The following is a 23,882-nucleotide window of genomic DNA, read 5'->3' on the forward strand; positions in this document are numbered from 1 at the left end:
CAAATAAGCATAGATACTTTTAAAAATTACAACAGACCCAAACAGCTGCTGTTCTAAAACGCAGTGGTGGAGGAACCCTCTCCAGCACCCAGGACGGGACGCCGAGGGGTGAGGCGAACCGCCCAGCAGCACACACGCGGCATCCGGTACAGACTGCACACGCATGTCAGCCTGTATGGTCACCGTGCAAGTGGCAGCCTGTACAGACGCCTGTATGGACAGTGTGCGTGAGTGGCAGCCCATACTGACTGCGCGTGCGCCCTCTGCCACTCTACAGCTGGGGGGAGGCAGTGGGCCATCTTGTCCCCCCCCCAAGTGGTACCCGGGGCGACCTGCCCCACCTTCGTACGCCCCTGCTGAAAAGCAAGTGAAATTAATTCCTTTCTGACTTTAGTGTGCATGTGAAATGCGGAGGCACAAGCAGGAAGGAAGGAACTCTGATGAGATGGAAGAATGGGGCAGTGGGGTTGCATAAAATGGGGTTGGGGGGCCCCAGGTGGACCCACCTATGTCCCATAAGTATACAGAAAATACTTGTTTGTAGATATCAGGCCAGCAAAATGTGGGGCTTTACATATTTTTTATTTTATTTTAAAGGAAGCCAGCGCTGTCCCCAGCAGATGGCAGCACCATTTTAGAATAAATCCCCTTCAGGACAAATCTCTCTCTGAACTGCAGTAACGAAGCATCTGTGTGAGGGAGCCTTCTGTTTTCAAACGCCAGGACTTGTGAGCTTTCGATTCTTCTGGTGGTCGTTTATGCACTAAGCAAAAGCTCTCCAAAAAGTCAGGAATGCAAACACCCTTTAACTGCATTGCCAACATAATTAGCTGAGCTTGAATCTGGGCGAGACAGAGGCACTGTGAGCGAGTGGTTCCTGTCTCTGAGAAATTGGTCAGGTGAGCTGTGTGCCCTGAAAGGGGCTGCACTCCCCTGAAGAGGCAGGCAGTCTGAGGAGACTTCTGGACCCTCAGTTCTGTCACTGGTGTGAAAGCGCCTTTTGCCATCTATGCCTGGTATGAGAGCTACAATTGTTCCTGGACTGGGAGAGACTGAGCACAGTAGTTCAGGCACTGGTGACTTCCAGACTGGATTCCTGCAAAGCGCTCTTTGTGGGGCTTTCCTTGCAGTTGATCCAGAATCTGTAGCTAGTGCAGATGTCTGCAGCATGGTTGCTGACAGAAATGAGACCTGACAGCATATAACACCTCTGCTCAGAGAAGTGCACAGCTTGCCAATTGGTTTAACAGGCCAAGGTTTTGCTGTTGGTATATAAATCCCTTAACAGCTTGGGACCAGTTTGCTTGCGGGATCCCCTTACCCCAAAAGTGCCCACTCAGCCACTTTGATCTGCAGAAGGGCAGGTGCAACACGATACTTGCTCTACGCTTGTAATAAACCATTCTTTCAGTGGGGCAGCAATTATACTTTGGAACTCCCTGTCTAATGAAATAAGGCAGGTGCCTTTGCTGAATTCTTTCAGCATCGGCTTAAAATTTTTTAGCTTAGGCAAGCCTATCGGAACATGTAGGTGTTGACATGTTTTACTCTCGTTTTAGTTTGCTGCTCATTTTAATTATTTTTTAATACTTCTAATTACTTGTTTTTAAATGGTTTTTTTAAATGGATTTGGATATTTCTTATAAACCTCTTAGAGTTTTTGTTCCAATCCAGTGGTATATAATCTTGTTAAACAAATGACTAAATAAATTGGATAATATTCCTGGCTTCTCCAGACTTCCTTTTAGTTGTCCACTCATGATTATTTGTGCTCCCGTTGCTGTTTGGGTGGTCCCACGTGATTCTACATTTAAACACTTTTTGCACCTGCAAGTTTTCAGCTGGTCATACTGCTTTATTTCCAATCAGTGCTTATCATGTGACTGCTGAAATCCCGTAATGTTTCAGACCACAGATGTTCTGGGCTTTTTGTGTGTGTCCTGCTTTTATTCTGCTACAGCCCCTCTGGACAGCAATAGTTGTGATAGCATCACACTACAAAATGCGTTATTATTGTGTCAAATAAACATTGCCGAACAAAGCACCAGTCTGGAGGGGCCCTTAGTTGCATCTCAATTTCCAAATATATCTATTTTAAGGTTCAGGGAAGCTCAGCATTGCCTGACACTTAGGATGTAACCAATTTGGAGGCAGAGTGGTTCTGAAACAGTCTGGAGGTTGCTTTTTCAGTTTCGTTTCTTTTTTCTTTATGAAAAATATATTTAAGCTGCTTGGCTATTCTGATTTTTTAAACAAACAAACAAACAAACAAACAAACAAACAAACCCTACTTGTTTGTTGCATGCAATATAGAAAACAAAATATTGACCGAAGGGCTTGTAAATGTCACCAAGCATGCACACACCAGGTCAGTTATGCTTGATCTACTTCTGATCCTTTAATAATTCACATGTCCTCATAAAATGCCCACTGTGTTTTCCCGAGAACATGGCCTGCTATGCTTTCAGATTTCCTCAGGAAAAGAGACTTAGAGCCATCTTACATTGCAGTCTCGCTCTGCGCATATATGAACACAGTCAAACCAATCCTGAATTAATTCTCTGAGGCTTAGCTTGTAACTTACTCCTGCCAAGTAGTAGGGAAGATTTTTATACATCTGGGTGTTCATTTTGATGGCTGGGCTATGGGGCTTTGACCCACAGGTCCAGCCTTGGCTGCACCACTGCACCTGATCCCCTTTCCCTGGAGATGCCAGGAACTGAACTCAGGACTTTCTGCATACAAGCGTGAAATAATTTACTCTTGTCACTGAACTGTGGTCCCTTGCCCATTATGCAATTTTTCCAAGGCATCCCAGAAAACGTGTTAATCTCAGAGGGAGATGGTCACTGTTACTTGCAGGACAGGAGCTAGCAGGCAGTGTGCCTTCCTTGTTGTGATAACCCTTCTAAAGCAAACCCAGTAGGAGGTTCCTTTCTCTTGCTGATCCTTAACCCTCTTCACCATATGTATCCCAAAGCATGGAGCAACTTTGCCCTTGAATGCCTTGAGCAGCCTTTATTAATTAATCTGCTCAATTCAACAGGACTAATTCTACCAAAACCCAAATCAAAGTGCTAGAGTAAGCCGCCTCTTCAACGCTGCTAGCAAATTCCTCGGTCATCTGGTAGGTCATTTCAACTTTCAAATGTCTACATCAATTGAAAAGTGAGTTTCCTTCCTGTCTGAATGTTGCTGATGTTGACTCCCTCCTATTGCCTCTTGCTTAGTCTCTGTCTGCAAGGTCAAAACACCGTGATGCATCAGCTGTATCTTGGGTTGCCTAGGAGCACAATGACCCTTATTGTAGCACTGATACCTATGACTGTCTCTACCCAGCAAATTTGTACAGCTCCTCATTAAATCACCTTTTGATTTCCTGCTCCATAAAGTAAAGCAGATTAAGCACATTCAGCACTTTGCAACAGGTTGAGGGTGGGGTTTTTTTTGGCACCTGAATTGATTGTTTGGATTTTCTCTGAAATGCCTCTCCTGGCTCAGCAACTGCTTTATAATGCATAGATTCCAGAACTGGAAAATGACATTGGAATAGTGATCTTACTGGCGGTTCAGAAAGAAGTAGTTAGTCCTGATCCCACATGCTCTTGCTCACATCTTGCTCAAAATTATGCACCCCACTTGCTAACTATGAACAGGATCTGTATACCAGGCAAATCATGTAATCACTAGCAACCTTGTACCTGGCTTTGCTCAGGAATTCTAAGAACAAAAATATTTTAAAAAATCAATTCAATTTTAAAAGGTTCAGTCCGCCATCTTATTTCAAAATGGTGTCCAGTTGTATCCAAACATAGATGAAAACCTGCTCCTTGATGTCAGGAATCATAGTACAGGATTTGGTTAAAATCGGTGCAGTTTTGAAAGGTTAAGGGTTGTATCCCACAAACTTCTACTCAGAGTACACCCATTGAAATAAATGAGCCTAAAATAGGCACATTGATTAATTTCAGTGTTGAACACGGTTGAACACCATCATCGCTGATCATTGGCCACGTTAGCTGGTTTTGTTAGAGTTCAGTAACATTGGGAGGGTTGTTGCCTTAGTGTCTGTTCTTATTACCAGCGCTGCAGTCCGCAATGACGGATAACTTACACTGGTGGCAGAGCTCAACATCTTGAGAATCAATCCCACCAACCACCCAAAAACCAAACCCAAAGCAAAGTTCCAGTTGTTTGAAGATGCTCATCAAAGCTGTGTGGCTGTCGCCTGGTAAAGTCTCAAAATATAGACTTTACCATATGGGTGAAGGCAGTGCATCACTTCAGCCACATACAGGAAGTCTCTACAGAGGGTGGGGAATACAGCACATGACATCATGGGCTGTCCTCGGAGTTTGCTAGATGGCATCGCAGGAGACCGCTGCCTCAGGAAAATTCTTAGGGATGACTCACATCCTGGCCTGCACTTCTTTAATTTCCTACCTTCAGGCAGGAGATACAGAAGTATAGTCAGCCGCACCAACAGGTTAAAGAACTCTGTGTGCTTGTTTTTATCTGTGGGCTTTTGGGCTGCTGAATGGGAAAAAAATAGTGGTGTAACTGACTTCCGACAAGCACACAGAGTGCAAACAAGACTGAGTGTATGTGGAGGGGGGGGAGGACTCGTTTAATTTCACTGTACACAGGTGGTGTAGTGACAATAAAGGTTTGTTATTATTATGTCTCTCTATGAAAAGCAGCATTGTGCAAATGTATTTGATTTGCCTGGCATATCAGTTTCTGCTTATGACTCTCTCTCCCTCTGGCTGTGTTAAGTGCAGGGCATGCACATCGGGTAGATGAGAGCCTGCAGAATATGGGGCAACGTTATTCTAACCCGTATCACTGTGGTTTGGGGAATTTTTTATCTACCCCAGAGCTTTTCGACTCCCCTTTCAGTGTCCATGTTGACCTCCTTTTGACTTCCTTCTCTAGCCGCTGAGGACAAAGGCACCCTGTGCCTGACTCTTCCATAATTGGTCTTCTTCAGGCCTTGGTGAGACCTTTATCAAGACTGCCAAGATGTGTCATCTTGGATTAAAAGGGATTCTGGTGCATGGCTAAGGTCTCTCTCTGTGCTCAGGAAGAAGCAGTAATTTAGAACATTTCTTCCTCTCCCCCTCCACTGTCCCCAGGGTCTCTGCTTCCTCAAGAGACACTTTGAGAAGCCTTCATTCCTTGCTTGGTAAAACCTATGACACTCTGAATCTCTGAGCTTTTCTTATCAAAGTATTCAGCAGCCCACTGGAAAGTCTGATTTCCATTTGCTGTTGCTTTTCTTCTGGCCTTGGTCTTCAACGCCCAAAGGTTCCCTTTCTGCACATCCCCCCCCCCCGTGCCTTACAATCTGTCCACAGCTCATTGAAGCCTTTATCCTTCAGGCATGCATGCATGCACAGCACCAACCCAAGCTGAAGGCCACAAAGTTAATTTGAGCAGGGAACGCTGCATTTCAGCCAGAGGGAGCAACGAGGGGCTGGCATTAATGGCTTTGAAATGATGGATCACCACTTTGGAAATGTAGGAAGGGAGAGGAAACAGGAGGAGGAGTTGCGCTCTATTGGCATGGATGCTGCAGAGCAGGGGCGGGAGAGACCAATTTGTATATACTCTTCTTTCTACCCTTGGTAAAATGAGGGTCTTCAAAGCAGATCCACACCTTGCGGGACCTCAGGGATTTCGGAGAGGAACACAGGAAGCCGAATATACCAGGCCAGACTATTTGTCCACCTGGTCTAGGATCATCTTCTCTGGATGACAGTATATCTCCAGGGCCTCAGGCAGAGGGACTTCAGCATCACTGGCTAACCAGGCCTTTTGTTTTAGTTTGCAACCAAAAATGCCCTAAAAAGTGCTTTTCTCAAGGCTGCAATCTTGTGAGGCTCACGTGACTCACGTGGGAGTGCATCCCTGGAAGATGGCATCCCGGTTTCCCCCCATGCTACGTTGGAGGGTATGCAAAATCAATCAATCAATCAATCAATCAGGATCACTGTTGCTAGTTGCTATTCCTACCCAGCAGTCAGGCAGCATTGCACAATGTTTCTAGTTAACAAGGAACAGAAAGACTTTGCAGAAATGTCAGTGGCTGGTGGGGCCAAGATCTTACGGCTTTGCCTAGGCTGCTGCTGCTCTTCTTCTTCCTGCAATGACAGTGCAAGAGCCCATTTGCACAGCAGCACTGGACAAGTCTTAAGTGTATTCCATGGGATGAAACTGGCTCCAGTCCAAGAATTCTGATTTACGTGGTTTAAGAATCGCAGCTGCTGTTGTGCCTCCTTTCCACTCTTAGTGCCTGCATTATTAAAAGAACACAGAAAAATTGAAAACTGTCCAGGGGAAAGATGCAAGTATTACCAGAAGACTGGAAACAAGCCTGACATAGAAGCGCCATGATGGACCTTCGGAAGTTGCTTGTGACTGGCTTCCTGCATGTGCCTCAACATGTGAGATCTAAAGAAAAGTACATTTATCTTCATCAACCTGGTGGATCCCAGATGTTGTGGATCACAATTCCCATCAGCCTCAGCCAGCACAATACTGTTGCCTGGGGCTAGTGAGAGAGGCAGTGCCCAGTGTCTGGAGGGCATCAGGTTTTCCAGGGCTGCCTTCTGAGCAAAGCTTTTCACTGGGCAGGCTCCTAGGCAAGCCCTGTGTCCTTGCTCTGTCCCTTCTCTGCTTTATTGCTGGTTCCATTGTGGACTTGCTGCTTGGCTTGATATCATTACCTCCATGGATACCAATAGCTCTAGCTGGAATAACCCTCTGAGCAGGATTTGCATGGATTCAGATAGGCAAGAGCTGTATGAACAGGGCTGCTTTAAATGCTCACCATACCCCAACTATGATGGAGGCAGAGTTGCCAGGTGAAAAAGAAGACAGGGTGTTTGCGCCTTCAATAGCGTAGCTTAATATGACACAGCTATTGCAGGTACCAAAGCCCTCTCCTGTTTTTTTGTCTGGTCATCCTAGCATGCAGGCTGGTGCAAAAACTGTGCCTCTCCACTCTGGCTTGGAATAGCTAGGAGCATGCCCTCCTGGTCTGCTCCTTCACTGCTCTGGGCAGTTAGGCTAGGCTTGCAGACTCCTCTAGGTGATGTACCTAAGTTGTGAGAAGCTATCCTTAGAGCAATGGTAGCCAATGTGATGCCATCCAGACATTTTGAAATACAACTCCCATAGCTTCAGCTGGCGTGGTCAATGATCATGGATGATGGGAGTTGTAGTCCAGTTCACCACATTGGCTCTCCCTACAGTAGAGCTTAGAGCTGTGATATTGGCCAACCTTCCCTCTTCTCTGTTGCAAACTTTCCTTCACTTTGGAGAAGGGCTGATCTGGTAGGATATCCTACCAAAAGAAAAGGAGGGGAGTATTATTGATTCATCTGGGTTAATTTGAACTTTGAAATGTGAGACTGCAGATGGATGCTTTCCTTGTCATGCCTTAATGCTGGCCTTGTTACACACCCTTAACTTCTAAAAATAATTCCTGAAGTGGCTCCGAAGGACTTAATGTATTTAGTGCTCAATTTCTAAAATAAAAGGACACTTAGATCTGCCCACCAGCTAACTCCACTTCTTCGACCTGGAGGCCATTCCTCATAGTGTGTAGGCTGCTTGCCATTAGTGGTGAGATAAAAGGTGTCTGCATAGTATATATCCATCGTTTTACAGCAATAGATCCAGATTTCTGGGTCCCTAGATATTTTCTTTGTTTTTATGAATATGGGATTCTTAAAAACATCCTTTCAGCAATGTTCCATTATATTTCCATTACATGTTATCTATCAAATAGGGCCTATAATAGCCTGTTAGTTTCTCTTTTACATAATGGTAGTTTGCTGCACTTACGTGTTAACCACACTGTTCTAATCTGATTCAGCAACTTCTGCTGTCTGTTTCCGTTACTCTTCAGAGATGATCTGTTGCCTGCACTTTGTGTCCCTATCACTTGTTTGTCAGTGTTTGAGTTTGACCACAGCAGTTATTTTATGCTACTTTAAAAGTAGACCAGACTTTCAGCAAGACTTTGCACACAAGGCCTTATATATCAGAAACCTGAAAGCAGGTGGGTCGACAATAGATGTAAGATTTTAAGAGAGGCAGAGATGATTTAATGGTGCCTTTTGTTGCCCTTAAAATGCACAAACACTGCCCTCACCCCTAAGTCTTCAGACTCTAAAAACTGATTCTGTGGGTTTTCATGATGCACTCAGATTGAGCAAAAGAAAAGCCAATTCCTCATTCACTGTTGATGGGATGGGTGCTTGCTTTATTTACTTGCATATGAAATAGTCCTATGCATGCTTACCCAGAACTAAGTCCCACTGTGGTCACTGGAGCTTACTTGAAGGAAAGTGTGCATAGGATTGCAGCCTTCCTTGCTTATTAGTTGCTTTTCTAAAACAGATTACTCCAGGGTGACTTACAAAAACGAGCCCCAAAGTAACTGCAACAATACACACAGTAAAAACAAAAGCAAGCAAGTGACTTTAAAGGGCTAATAAAATAGCAGTAATAATCAGTATTAAAATATTGCAAAATCTATCACCAGAGAGGCAATTAGTCTAGGGCAGGGGTCAGCAAACATTTTCAGCAGGGGGCCAGTCCACTGTCCCTCAGACCTTGTGGGGGGGCAGACTATATTTTTTTGGGGGGGGGGAATGAACGAATTTCTATGCCCCACAAATAACCTAGAGATGCATTTTAAATAAAAGCACACATTCTACTCATGTAAAAACACGCTGATTCCCGGACCGTCTGTGGGCCAGATTTAGAAGGCGATTGGGCCGGATCCGGCCCATGGGCCTTAGTTTGCCTACCCATGGTCTAGGGATCTGCAGTGCCTCAAATATTTCTGTGCTCTTTCTGCTTCAAACTGTGCTTTGGGTTTCAAGCTGCTCTGTATAAAATGAAGATCTTTGTTCCTCATTCATTATAATGGGAAATCTAAAAAAGGACTAAAAGCTTCCCCCTTTGTGGCCAAAGTGGATGAAATTTAGGGGCACTGGATCCCTTCCAGGGCCGATTGAGCCTGACAATCTGCAGACAAAATTGCCTTGTGATTTGGGGTACAAACAAAACTGGTGCATACCCCCCCTTCTGCATAAATTTGCTCTCTGTGACTTCCTCCAGGTAGGAGATGAGCTGCAGAATTTTGCACCAGCTGTAATTTCCAGGCTGTCTTCAAGAACAGATCCACATAGAGTATATTACAATAATCCATACTGCAGAGCGTCCATGATGTCTCCAACACCTCCCCATAAACCCTGAAACAGGGGTTGTTGTCTTTTTAGAAGGGAGGATAAAATGAGGGATAACCTACAAGCCTAAATAAATACTTATTTTATTAATTGTTTAACAACCATTGGAAAAACTGTATAAAATGTTAAAGGTAAAGGTACCCCTGCCCGTACGGGCCAGTCGTGTCCGACTCTAGGGTTGCGTGCTCATCTCCCTCAAGAGGCCGTGAGCCGGCACCGTCCAAAGACACTTCTGGGTCACGTGGCCAGCGTGACGAAGCTGCTCTGGCGAGCCTGCACCAGCGCAGCACACGGAAACGCCGTTTACCTTCCCGCTATAAAGTGGTACCTATTTATCTACTTGCACTTAAGGGTGCTTTCGAACTGCTAGGTGGGCAGGAGCTGGGACCGAACGATGGGAGCTCACCCCGCCACGGGGATTCGAACTGCCGACCATGCGATCAGCAAGTCCTAGGCACTGAGATTTTACCCACAGCGCCACCCGCGTCCCTCATATAAAATGTTACTATACAATAACCTCATAAGAGCCAGAATAAAGCATTAAAGGCCTAGAAATAGAGGCTGCTACCCATTAACTACCACCCCTGTATGTGTGTGAGCGTGTGCGCGTGTGCGCATGTGTGTTTTATTCTGTTTTGTTTCTTGGGGCTTATTCAAAGTCAGAAGTACATGCCGCCATATTCTCTGTGTACACCATTCTGTATTTCCTTGCTACTCCAACAAGCCTTGTTTCTATAGTCATAGTGGGGTCGCAGCTATGGGGGTTGTTTGATGAGCACTTGCACTCATCACCAATATTATTCCTGCACCGAGAATGCTGAAATAGTCCGCATCTACTGTATGTTCTGAGTCTATTCAAAATACTGGTTTTAACCATTAGAGCCCTGAATGGCATAGAACCAGTGCAGTTCAAGAAACACCTTCACCCATTTATTCCCATCTAGACTTTTCTCCAGGATGCCCTACCTAGTGCAGGAAGAAGGGAATGCTTTAGGTTGGAATAATGCTCTCCCCAGAGCCTATGCTATTGCGAAGACATTTCTGTTCTCCTTGGCTTTTTAATTGCCTTTTAAGTGTCATTTCATTGTGTTGGATTTTGTATGAACATTGTCCCTGTGGGCTATCTATCTATCATCTATCTATCTATCTATCTATCTATCTATCTATCTATCTATCTATCTCCTATCTATAATTGTTAAAGGTTTTATGGTTCTATTGCTTTCAACATGCTGTGAACCATGTAGAGGATGCAGCCTGGTAGGCAATATTATAAAAAGTATGACTAACTAGTAAATAGGGCAGTTTTGAGAACTCTGTGCATCCTGCTGGCCGTAACCCACCTGTATTGCAATTGGCAAACACTAATCAAGCACTTTTATTCAGTTTCAAAGATACATCTGGATGTAACCAGACATGTGTGGCTTTGTAGACACAATGTTGCAGCTGTGTTTATTAAGTCAGCCACTGGGAAAAGCTTCCATGTTGTGATAAATGAATACTGCACATTTGGGGGAGTATTAGCATAAATCTACCTAGAGACATCTTTGGAGCAAAGGAGCCAGCGCTGAAATGTGCAAACCTTAACCTTGGGATTGCAACAAAACCACAGCGTTGTTACCTATTAAGAAGGCTCCTGAGGTTTAAGGAGAAGGTTTCTTGAGCTGGCCGGGTTGTGAAAGTGAGAGAGGTCATTTTTCAGTCTCTTGCAAATACAAATTCAAACCATGCATACATATTTGGATGCATGATACAGAAATAGTTTTGCAGGATGCACAGCACTGACCTTCAACTGGGTCATTCAGAGATTTAAAATGGGTCATCCCTGTGACATTTCCATAATTTTGTATTCCTTTAAGTGAAGGTAAGAGCCTGGGAGAGAGCAAGGAGGAGGAGGAAAGAGGGAAAAGGAGGAAACAGAGAGTGAGACAGGCATACATGGTAAAATACTGATGACTGTTAGACATCCTATGTTTCAAGAAGTCTACCTTATAATCCTCCCCACCCTCTTTGTTATGAGAATTTAATTTATGTACCACACTGGCTTATCTGTGCTGTGATCACCTGAATAGTTTTGGATGCCCCCACAGGCTGTCTGGGTTAATGAGGTTGCATTCTGTTTGAGCATAGGGGGAACGAAATGACTATTCAGAGAAAGCTTTGCATTCATCAGACTTTCAGAGTTTGAACAAGCAGATAAAAAGCATTTGTGGTCCAGTTCATAATACCCACTCAGCTTTGCAAAAACAGATGTTGAGCATTCAGTTGTATGTTGCTGATTCATCTGCACAGGCTTCTCCTTTGTTATTCATTATCCATTCACTTCTTTGTTCATTCTGTGAGTGGCTCTCTTTGATTTTAGATAAGTCATTGATTGGTTAGCCGGTAACCCTTGATGAATGCCGAGTAACAAATCACTAGCTGAACTGGCAAATGCTGGGCTGAAGAGCAGCAAAAATGCCAAAGTGCCTGATTCAGCAGAGGCGGCAGGTGGATCACACATTTGAGCCTGGGGTTCAAATGCAAGAGATGGCAAATTCATCACAAGTATTTGTTTCAGCTCTAATCTCAACTAAGGCAACAACCTCAGAGGCTTTCCTCTCTGTGTTGATTCACATGACATGCTGCACGGGTGGCCTCTTAAAACCAGGATCAAATGATGGCTATTTTGTGTGAGTAACTGTGTCATGTGTGGCAAATTCAGCAATGTGACCATAAATCAGAAAAAGAAGGCGTTGTGATATGATAGGTTGTTTTTTTAATAAATCACTGGAATCACAGGGAGCTGCTCACGCAAAACTCCTGCCATACAATACAACCTCCATACATAAATTCAAGGTTTAAGTAGTTACACCCACAGGAAGTTTAATAATAATAATAATAATAATAATAATAATAATAATTTTCTTTATATGCTGTCCACCTGACTGGGTTGCCCCAGCCAGTCTGGGCTGCTTCCAACAAAGGATTAAAACACAGTATTTGCATGTGCAAATCAGGCCTCAGGTAGAATAATCAGGGGCAGGTGGGGGAAATACAAATCTGTAGTTCTATGAGTGTAGTTCATGACTGACTGGAAGGTGGTTGTGGTTGTTTATGTAGCACCATCACTCTTTATGGTGCTTTACACCATAAAGGCACCGGGTGGAGGGCACCGTAATATAAATATGAAAGATGGGCCAGTGGAAAAATGGTATCATGCATCCAATTCTTTTAAAATATTTTTATCATGCTTTCCCCAAATAGCCCAAAATACTTCACATACCTTATCACAGTACTCCTTATAAACCTATCCTCTAGACCAGGAAACTTCAACCTTTTCAGACCCAGGACCCACTTTTAATCCAAACATGCATTTGGGACCCATTTCTTAATCCTTTACCATATTTTTGCATGGTGGTAGTGCTCCTGTCATGACCCACCTTGGATCAGGCCATGACTCACGAGTGGGTCCTAGAGGATCCTAGAGCCTTCCAGATGTTGTTGTAGCTAAGACATAGTAGCTTGTCTAAAACCACCCCATGAATTTATAGCTGACTTCAGTTTTGAAATCAGGACCTTCAATCTCATGCTGCAACCCCCTGAGCTAAACAGACTTGGATCTTGCTGCTTCTGCCCCAGTATCATTCAACTAGACCGGTTTGCACCAACTGCAAGATTGGGTTCAGACTCTGATTTGGTGCTTCAGAAAATAGCCTGCCCCAGTCCGAGGTGCTCCATAGCCTGCCTAATTTAGCTTATGGTCCATTCAAGTCTTTGTTCTCCCCCCATTCACAATTGGGAAATCAAAAATCAGCTATCATTTTTCTCCCTTTGAAAGAAGTGGATACAATTTTCAGGCATAGTAGCTGCTCCAGAGAGAATAAAGCCTGCCAAATTACAGACAAATAACCCCAGGTGGCTTTGTGCTAGGCAACTTCAAATTCTTGTTTGGAAAAGTAAATATCTACACGTTCTTTATTTTGATGCAGAATTGGATGAAATTTACAGGCAAAATCAGCCCTTCTGTGGGCGTGCATCCTACCAAATTTCAGAAGGACAGATTAAGTGATTTTCTCATAAGAGCAGCTGCTACAGTTAGGGGGTGTGTATAAAAGGAATCACTTAATCACCCCAAGCATTTTGTGAGCAATTGGTCTGAAATTGTAGACACGAGAGAGGTGCCTCTGGGTAAGAAATCTGCCAAATTGCAGACAAATAGGTCCAGGAGCTTTTGTGCTAAGCACCTTATGCTAAGTTGATTGTGGGGAGAACTAAAATGGATTTGCTTTCTGGGTAAAATAATTCACTCTGATTACAAGCCTGACCTGTCAGTCACAACAGAGCTTTCCCTCCACCCTCTCCCCACGCCGTCACCCCACCCTGGCATTATTCCATTTATAGCAAGATTAGGAGCCTTTAGTAGACACTTGTCTGCAGCATTTCTTAAAAGGTCTGGGTTGCCATGCAGCCACAAAGAGCCCCATTGACCACCGCATACAGATTCCACTTCATCTCTGACAAACCCAGAATTCTTCTGAGACACCCCAGTTTAGCTCAGGACTCAGGATTAGTCCAAATCCAATGCACACCCCTATATTTAACCTCACACATGTCACTGGATCCTTCCAGTAGCACCTTTAAGACCAACTAAGTTAGTTCTTGGTATGAGCTTTCGTGTGCAAGCACACTTCTTCAGATACACTGAAACAGAAGTTGCCAGATCCTTCTATATAGTGAGAAGGTGGGGAGGGGTATTACTCAGAAGGGTGGTGGGAATGGGAGATTGGCAGATAGCTGGGATGAGCCAGGGCATATTTCTGTGACAGCCTTTCCCCTACATATAGGGCTGGTTCCTACATATAGATAAGTGGTGGGTTGTACATTTGCAAATTGTAGTCTTTCTCTTCAAAATAGATGGGCATATGGGGCCCAGTCCTTAGGTATATTTCAAAGTGGTAATTTGTACATGCAATTACCCTGCATGACTGTCATGTTCAGCATGGATTTGGCATTCAAGTATGTTTTCTGGATGGCTCTTAGTATTGTTGATGTAATTTTAAAGGGGTTAATTGTAGGCTGGGGACAGCTCTACACATTACCATAGAGGAAAGAAAACTGTCCCAGCAGCAAAAGGAGAAGAGTTCTTGGTGCAGATACAACATGCACATTTGGTCACAGGGAAGACATGTGATTTCCTTCTTGCATCCTGCCCCTCTGTCAACTTTGGGGCCTAGATAATCTTTAGTCTCCAGCTCACCATTTCCCATACTGCCTTTGAGTCTCTAGAACTCTTTGGCATTATTTCATTAAACCTCATTTTCTGGGTTAGATCATGATGAGAGATAATGACTTTCCCAAGGCCACCTAGTAAGTCTCATGTTGCTTTGTTCCTGACTGTCACTCATTTAAACCTAACAATTAATCCACTTTACTGTACTGGCTAGTCATTTCATTATTTCTCAGTCTCCACGAGCAGTCTGCTGTTTGTTTATTGAAAGCATCATTTGTTCTTTCAGGACAAAGTCCTCACAAGACAACCTGCAACTTTTTTTTTTTAATCGATTTAAACAGCAGGCACAAAATAACAACAGAGGAACAACACATTGACACCACCCAAGGCATTGACACCACCCAAAAAAAATTGTGTTTGTACTAACAGTCTATCACATGCATCCCCAAACTCAGCCCTCCAGCTGTTTTGGGACTACAACTCCCATCATCCCTAGCTAATAGGACCAGTGGTCAGAGGTGATGGGAATTGTAGTCCCCAAAATAGCTGGAAGGTAGAGTTTGGGGATGTCTGGTTTATCAAGGACCAGAGGTCAGGGTCCCTCAGGCTGATGTGGAAGCCCAGGCAGATTCACACTGTAGTCCTTCCAATACCCTGGTCCCAAAAGTGTTTAGGGTTTTTAAAATCTAGACCAGCACTGAAGTTATGAGCTCCAAAATGAACTGGTAACCAATGTAGGATTGGTGTAATGTTGGAGCCATCTAGCCCCTACTAGCATCCTGCTGGCCTCATTTTGTAATGGTTGAAGCTTCTGAACTGTCTTTAAAAGCTGCCTCACACAGAGAGCACGGATATACTTATCTAGTCTGGTTGTACATGGGGGCTGGCTTTCTGAAAGGATGTGGGCCTCATCTACAACTCTGTACTCTTCTTGGCAAGGATAGTCCTTGTAGATTGTGGCATGTGGCAAGCATGTTAATGGGTCTGTGTTTGAGAATGCATGAATGGCATTTCCTGCTCATTGTGCTTACTCCTACACCAGTGGTTTTGCCTGTTTATCTTGATGCAATGCCCACAGCTACAGCGACCAATTCTTTCCAAATATGCCAGTAAAACCATTGCAGCAGCAGGTGTGCAGCTATGTATGCTTATTTTTCAGAATAACAGATGGGGGGTTTAAAACTTTTTTTATATATTTCTGTTAATATGTATGTAACTCCCTGTAAAAATGACTTTTAGAGAACTGCAAATCCAGCTGTATGGGCCTTGGAGGAGTTATTTGTTTTGTTTAACCAGAACCTCTTACAGTATTGTTGTTCCTGAAGAAGGCACACAGCATTGCCGGCTTAGTCACTTCATAATTTTCTGCTGAAGCCGGCACTTTGCATTTCAATCACCAGAGAAGGTTCTGGTAGATGCAGATTCCTGTGCAGGTGGATGGTCATTGAAAGAGCATAATGTATGATACAATGAAATGTAGCCACGTAGCCTAGTTTATGGCTTTCCCACTGCACATATGTATACCTGCACACAAGAGCAGACACCATGAGCTAATGCCTTTAACAGCTCTCCAAACCATATTAATCTCTTCATGCTGCATGTTTGCCAAAGACTCTGCTGAGCCTTTCCCATTTCCAAGGTCTGAAACGGTGAAGCAGGGAGGTCTCTTTCCATTATCTCATTGTGGAGCCTACAGAGCCTAATCCAAGCACATTAAGAAGGCACCTGCTATATGTTCAAACAGAGGAAACATACACTGCTTATGTTCCCTTTACAGGCTTTGAGAAAATTCTTGTGGGCCGGATGCTGTGGTTAAGCCTTATGGCAGCTGTGGAGACATAAGCAAATGACTCAGTGGCTGTTCAGCCTGAGAGTTAACAAATGGTTATCTGCTGTCCTCCTTCCTGTTACTTTGTCCAGATTGGCTTCTCTTCTGCTTGTGGGGCCTCAGCTAGGGTTGCCATGTTTCAAAAAGTAAAAACCAGGGCACCCCAAAAGTTGTTGAGCTTTTTTTAACCTCAAAAATATGTGATTCTTAGGTTTACTTGCCAAAGATCCAGAACAAACTGCCACCTTCTGAAAATTACCCCCAGATGTCACTACCTGCGCCTTTGAAATCCCGGCAATGTCCAGAAAATCCCAGATTTATGGCAGCCCTACCTCAGCATTCTTGAACGCGTCATGCTGGCACAACTGAGAACAAAACTAGCTAGCAGCCCCTGGACCTGCCCTAGGAAATGAGAATCTTCAGTTCCTATTTATTGAAAACAAGAAGATGATCCAATCTATTTCCACTTCTTACCAATGAAAGGGACCAGTTTTCCTGTGACAGCATAATGGTTGAGTATGACTAGCCAGAGGTGGGCTGCTGAGTTGGAAGCAGAACCAAGGATCTAAAAAGCAGTGGCTCCTGACTTCTTAGAACCAAGAAGACAAAAACTTTAAGAAAGAATGGGAAAGTTTTATCGTTTATGTAGGAGACCACTGTAAGCAGATGAAAACATTGGCAGGATTTTAATAACACTTGTAATGTAGCAACCACTACAGATACTATGTACAGATACAAAATATTGATTATGAAATAATATGCAGTTGAAAACATTGACAATAAGACCCATGGAGGGGATGTGGGGAAGTCCAGAGATTCAGAGAAATCTCTAAATGTGGATATTCATTTGGTATTGTTATAACTCTACGCTTGTAAAAACAAATACAAATTAGTTTCAAAAAGAGAGAGAGAGAAAAGCAGTGGCTCCACAAACAAGGCTTCAAATGCTTCATTTTTGTGCACAGTCCATTCAGTACAGGTATTTGACGTGGGCAGCCTGTAGCAATGCCATAGATCTACTGATGCAAGCCTTAGAACATAGCCTCAAGGGCAGGGCAACAGCAAATGTCTGTCGCAGGTACTGACTTAAGACTTTTCTGCACAATTGTGGAGTGTGTTTGCCTCTCCCTCCCCACTATGGAACTTCTCAGCTATTTGCCATGAACTGCTCTGAGGTCTTCCTTTAAGGGTGTGTTTTTGATAAAGGGGCATGGCATTTCTAGCACCGTGTCTGCTACACTTTTTACATGACAAAATACTATTCTTCCTTCTGCTCAGCCAATGCTACCTTTAAACACAGACACATGTGCACTGGTTTGATGAGCAACAAAGCAATCTGCTCCTCCCGCACTTCTCTGTCATTCCAAGAACCTTTAGAGTTTATTATTATAATGTCTTTCCTGACCATACACTGTCCCTGCTGTGCAAAGCCAGCTCACCGAATCCTGCTTTCAAAATAAAAAATTGTGAACAGCAGGAAAGCAATCCACCCCATCTGCTATATATAGGGGCAAAACATTCGTTTGTTAATTAGCTGTATTTCTCTATTATCTTCCATCCAGTGCACTCAAAACAGTGGTTTACAATCTAACAGATACAATTCAAAAAGGGGAGAAGAGGCAAATATACAGAATAAGACACCAACTCTGACATAATGCTACATAAAACCCACTTAAAGATGAATTGGCATGGTCAGTATGGGAGACGATTCTGAGAGAGGAGGAGTCAAAAGGCAATTGGTCCTACCCAGCCTGATGGCAGTGGGTGGGGGTCGCTGTTTCACTTCTCTGGCTGATGTAGCCTGAAGGAATGGCTGCAGGTGGACAGTTGCCATACTATAGCAGCACATCATTCTACTGGCATTGGATCAGGGCTTAGGGAAGTATTCTCAAGTATTGAGAATGTGACCCTTACATTGCCACAGCTGTATATTCAGCATATCTTCTGCATCACACTCATCTGGATGCAGTCGTCTAAGGCACTAGAAGCCCAAAGGGTATTCTTTTGGCTTTTGTGATCCCAAATGCCACTGGAGGTGCTTATAAAAACTGGTTGAAAAATACACTGCAAGGTTTGTTGGCAGTGAGCCTCGGCACTGGAGAGCTGTCCAACACCAGAGCCTCCTGAAAGGCAGGGAACAACCCTAGGGAAAGAGGTGCTGCTCTTACTGTAGGGATGGACTTTGGTGACAACTGCATTCTTTTGACTTGACATCCTACTTAACAGCCAGCTGATAGCACTTAGAAAGCCTCCTTTGCCATTCCTGGGATATGCAGATAGGTCTATGCATCCCAGCTGAGGCTTGCTGCAGATAGGATTCTTCATTCTTAGTTCCATCACTCTATCTATTCTTCTGTCTTTAGCAAACTCTGTTTTCACATGCTACCATGCTTCTTCTGTGGCCTCAGCCCCTTACACAGACTGCTTTCTCCATTTCTCCCTTAGAGCGATAACAATACGTGTGACTTCAGCCTTGTTTTCATCCTTTAATTTCATCGCACATGACCTTGGTCATCTATTGGCATGTTTATAACGGCAAGTCTGCTGCAAATTGGGAAGTAGAGGCTGCAAACAAGGAACTGAAAATGTGTGTCCTTGTAAGAGAGGCCAGACATTTAAAAATAAATCAGTTGGAAAGCCAGAAGTATGATATAACTGGCTGCTGTTGTCATTGCTAGAGTTGTTGCTAACACACTTTAACCTACAGAAAGGTAGAATCCCCTCCTTTCTTTCATGTGTGGTTACATGTGTAGTGGATATGTTACTCAGGTGAAACTAGACTTGATGTTAAACATGTCTTTGAATTTCATGCTTGGGATTCCCAACCTCTTTCTAAAACTGACAGCAGCCACAGAGGGCCTGCAATCTGGATCAGAAATGCAGCAGCACAGGGAAAGGGGAGGATTAATCCTTCCCCCATAGTGCATTCCTATTGAAATCCACGTCTGTGCCACAGACACACTTTGCTGCAAAGAGCTGTGTTGATTTACATGCAGAGCCAGAGAAACAGAAGTTGGTGGATAAATGCATTTTTTGGCATATCACACCAAAAGCACTGTGGGTTCACAGAGGGAGAGTAGTTGGTGTCCTGTCATCATGCTAGGAGCCTGTAGTACAGGGGATTAGTACAGGCGATTACTTACTCCTGCTGGGCATTGCTGGCATAATCTGAATGCAACTTGCCACTACTTGCAACCCGACCAAGAATCACTTCATTGGCTTCTGCTTCTGTACAGGTTTGGGCCAATGGGAACCCAAGAGTGGATTTTGGGGAAGTTTTCCAGCAGGGATACTTGCCATAAAGGGCCTCCCGTAGTCTCACCAAGTTTGTTCCTTTTGTTTGGCTTCCTGGAGGCTTCCTCAGGGCTCAGAATTCAAGAGCTTCTTTAAAAATAAGTGCCCAGACCTTAAGGAGGCAAACAAACTTTCCATTATATTCCGTTCTTCCTCTGTAAAGAGATCAGAGTTCTGTTGGCACCTGTTTGTCTCAAAATAATGGAGTGTGCCTTCAGGGAAGAAGCCAAACTTCTGTGTTAGCAAGCTAGGGCAGTGTGCATGGAGGTCCTGGGTGGCCCAGATGACAAGATCCCCCTCTCAGCCTCACTGATATGGTTCAAAGGAAAGCGGAGCCCGATAATTTTTTGATTACTTTTCTGCATTAAAATGTGCATTCTGTCCTTGACCTCATTTGTATTGTTTTATTTTGAAATCTCTTAGATAATATTTTAGTTTCCTGTTAATTATGTTGCTTTGAATGTATACTTCATATTTGACTTTCTGCTGTGATGTTTTGTTCTGGATTGTTTTAATTGATGTTTTAATGTAGGTTGCAAACCGCTTTGAGATTTCCCCCCTTAAAAATATAAAGCGGTATGGAAATGGAAATAATAATAATAATAATAATAAATAATTTTGCACTAGTAGCAGCTTCCAGACGTTCTTCCAGGGCAGTCCTAAAATAGAGTGAATGGGCCACGCATACACATTTTAATAACTTGCCTATTTTAAAATAGAAGCCTTTCCCCAACCTCTCACCGCCCAACATTTAATAGCAACATTTTTAGCTGCAACAAAAACTGGGAGGACAAGTGAAAAGCAATGGAATATTTATTGTCCCAACGCATAAGAAAAGAAGCATTAGCCCATCTAAGTGCTGAATCTCAGTTCCTCCGAATTTTCCCTACGAAGCACCGGTAGGGGTCCGAATCCGAAACGCCTTGGATCTATAAATGTCTCTTCTGCTTTTCGTGGAACACCTTGCCAGCTGAAGCACTCCGGAGAACTCGAAAGCTTGTTCACTACTCTGTGCCATTTTGTGGTCCTTTGGTTCGCTCCTAATAAAGGCATTGGCTAACAATGGATTTGGGAGTTTTTTTGCCTTAAGAAATCCCCCAGATAAAAAGCACCGTGCTTTGCTTCCGCGTAACGCAGGGGGAAACCACAGCGCGGCTGTGAAACCACCAGCAGCAGCTCAATAGGTGCAGCCTCCGGGCGCTCTCGCGGGTTTCTTCCCTTCCTCACACACAGAGTCAGCCAGGCTGCCTGGAGTGACGCCGAACGCACGTAGGGATGCTGCGGCGCGGGCACCGAGCGCACCGAGGTGAGGCTGGCTGGCGCGCCCATTCCTACAACCTCAATCCAGGTTTTCCACGCGACCTCTGCTTTCCTTCTAATTTCTTCCTTTTCCCAGCGCCGCCAGCTTCCTTAGAGAGGGATCCGGGATCCGGCATCGGGAAAGGAGAGAAGGGACGTGGGGTGGAATCTAGGCGCCAGAGTCACGTGGCGCTGGAGGGACGGGGAAAGGGTTGCTCACCGCCCACCCCACCTCCCGTTGGTGTTTCAAAGTTCAACTGAACGGTGGGTCAGGAGAGACAGGAGGCGAGTCCTTTCCTGCTCTTCTGAATCTGGAAAGTCGGATCTTCTGATCTGGGCAGGCAGCTACAGCACCCCTTTTTCGGCTCACAGTGGGAGGATGAGCGAGGCTATTACGGCTTGGTGTTCTTGGTGTGTTTTGTGTTTTTTGCCGGTGGTGGCAAGAGGCGCAGCAAGGGTTTTTGTTTTTTTGTTTTGTTTTTTGTTTTTTTTTACCAGAAAGGGAAAATCAGGGCAAAAAATTGATAGCACTGATGTTGTGTGGACACTGTGAAAAAAGTCCATGCAGGAGGAGCACTCATCCCATAATAAACACCCGTCAGGAAGCACCATTTATTAACATAATGGGCTCGGTCTGTTCTTAACTCTTGAGCTGAGGCTCCACCTGGTGTTTCAGTACTTTGTTCCGCATTCACTTCTGCCAGTCCCTGTATTCCTAAGGCATGCACAGCTTATACTGAACACATCTGCTGGATCGCCATAACTAAGAGGTGAGGGACCTGTGTTCCTTCTGGACCTTGCTGCTCCCATCATCCCTGAGCATTGATTTGGCTGCCTGGGGCTGATGAAACCCAACAATATCTGGAGGATCACAGGTTTACCACCCCTGCCTTAACTGAAACCTACATATTTCTCTCCGGCAAAACTTCGGTTTTCTTAGATTCAGTCCACATCCACCCCTCACAGTCATGGCATCTTGCTTCTGCCCTTCCATTCAGCCATCAATTTCCTCTGTTTAATCTCCGATTTACCTAGGGCCTCCACTGGTAACTGAGACGGAGAATCTGAAGGTGTAATCTCAATAAATAGATACAAGGCCAGGCTTTAGTCAAGAGGGTTAAGTGTGTAATGGGATCACTGATGAGTAGCTAAGACCAATAAGAGAGGAGAGCTGAGCTATCAAGGGGAGATCCCATGTTTGTTTGCTGAGTTGTGATAATAATAGCCCTGCCAGGCCTTTCCTGGTCCCATCTTCCTTCTTTCTCCTTTTAATAGTGCAGCCAAGGGAGAAAGGCTGTGTGAGTCTGTGTGGTTATACCCTCTGGTAGCTTCTGTACAGATGGATTTGGATAGTGTTGAGCTGAATCACAGAGTGGGGATTAGGAGGGATCTGATGTTAAGAAGGATGAAAACAGTACTTACATTGATACTATTGAGAGGTGATGGCACTAGGGCTAATGCCTCTCCTCTGGACACCCAGGTGACATGCATGCAGTTACTCCATTGTGCTGAACAGGGTTTCACTTGATTTATACAGGGGTACCCGTTGAAAGATGATTCCACCTTTTCCATCTGAGCTCTTGCCTAGTTGTGCCATTATATCTTTGTGCTTCCTGTGCCGTTTGTTTTTTTAATCACTGAGGCAAAGCATAATTAGTATTCTGATTAAATTATACAAAGCAAATAAATGTGCATATGTTTACTAACTACTTCACATAATTGTTTAATTCCTAGTTTGAACAAACCTCTAGCTTTTAATTATTATATTGTGTTTTATTGTAAGGGCAGTGATGGTGGAGGCAACAAATGAGATCAAGCTAAGCTCCCATATAAATGTGATGATGCCAAGCTCCTATATATAGAGTCATGAGCTGTACAGTCCCTCACTTGCACCGCTTAACCCCTGCCACCCACCACATTCTCACGTCCCCAAGCATTTTGCCTTCACTGTGGCCATGTTCAAGGGGCAGCAGAAAAGCCTGGAGGGCGGCATTTGGCCACCAGGCCTGAGAACATAAAAACGCAAGAGGAGCTAGCTGGATCAGGCCAATGACCCACTTTATCCTGCACCCTGTTCTCACATTGGCCGACTAGATGCATGTGGAGGCCTGTGCATTGGATATAAGCACAACTGCACCTGCCCACCTGCAGGGGACCCCTGTCCTTGAATTGAAGGAACTTCAAGAAAGTCAGTGTGTTCTCAACCACACTTCCAACTGCAGATCTCTCTCAGTTAAGGAATAGTCACTTGCAAAGTGGTGTTGACATAGGAAATTTGCCCTGAAGTCTATACTTGGCCTGCCGTTTCCGCAAAAGGATTGCTGAGAGTTGTTCGCCCATTGGAGGGTCTGCATATTTGATCTCACCATGCCAAAGTGCATCTCTGGGATGCTGCCACACCATTCTCCTAGAACATTAAGTCTTCGAGGGACTCCTGTTCTTCTAATACTCCTTATCTCTAGTTTACCCCAGAATTTGGAATTGCCTGCCCTGGGTTAACAAGGATGGGGCTGGTGTTGGGGTGCTTTTTTTTTACTTTTCCTATGTAAACCTTATTAGACTCCATGCAGAATATGTTGACGTCCCTTTCCCATTCCTCATTCTTGAGGACAGGTTCCTTTAAACGTAAGAAGAGCCCTGTTGGATCAGGCCCAATGCCCCTCTAGTCCAGCATCCTGTTCTCCTCACAATTGCCAACAAGATGCCTATGGAAGTCTGCAAGCAGGACCTGGGTGCAACATCACTTTCCCACTTGCAATTCTCAGCAAGCATTCAGAGGCGTTCTGTCTCCAGCAGCAGAGGCAGAGCATCACCATGTGGCAAGTGACCACTGATAGACTCATCCTCCTTGGATTTATCTAAGCATCTTTTAAAGCCATCCTCTCTTCCAATCTGGTTATTTCTCTTTTGCTCAGAGAACATTGCCTAATATCAGCTTCTGGTCCATTGGAAGCCTTCAGAGCTGCGTTGCCAAGCAACAGGTTTGCTT

At 44.3% G+C, this 23,882-nt stretch overlaps 1 protein-coding gene across 8 annotated transcripts in view; it reads left to right on the top strand.

The window, feature by feature from the left end:
• The window catches only part of NAV1 (neuron navigator 1), a 278,232-nt gene that overhangs the window by 15,810 nt on the left and 238,540 nt on the right, over positions 1 to 23,882 (top strand). The window contains exon 1 of one of the 8 annotated variants that reach the window (XM_081009766.1): positions 20,789 to 20,900. The exons of the other annotated variants lie outside the window; for them this stretch is intronic. The gene's annotated coding sequence lies outside the window, so the exon portion shown is untranslated. Of the gene's footprint in view, positions 1 to 20,788; positions 20,901 to 23,882 lie in introns of those variants that run through there. 8 annotated transcript variants of the gene reach the window in all.

Source organism: Podarcis pityusensis (genome assembly GCF_964106645.2).
Source record: "Podarcis pityusensis genome assembly, chromosome: 6".
In the NCBI taxonomy this organism is placed as follows: Eukaryota; Metazoa; Chordata; class Lepidosauria; order Squamata; family Lacertidae; genus Podarcis; species Podarcis pityusensis.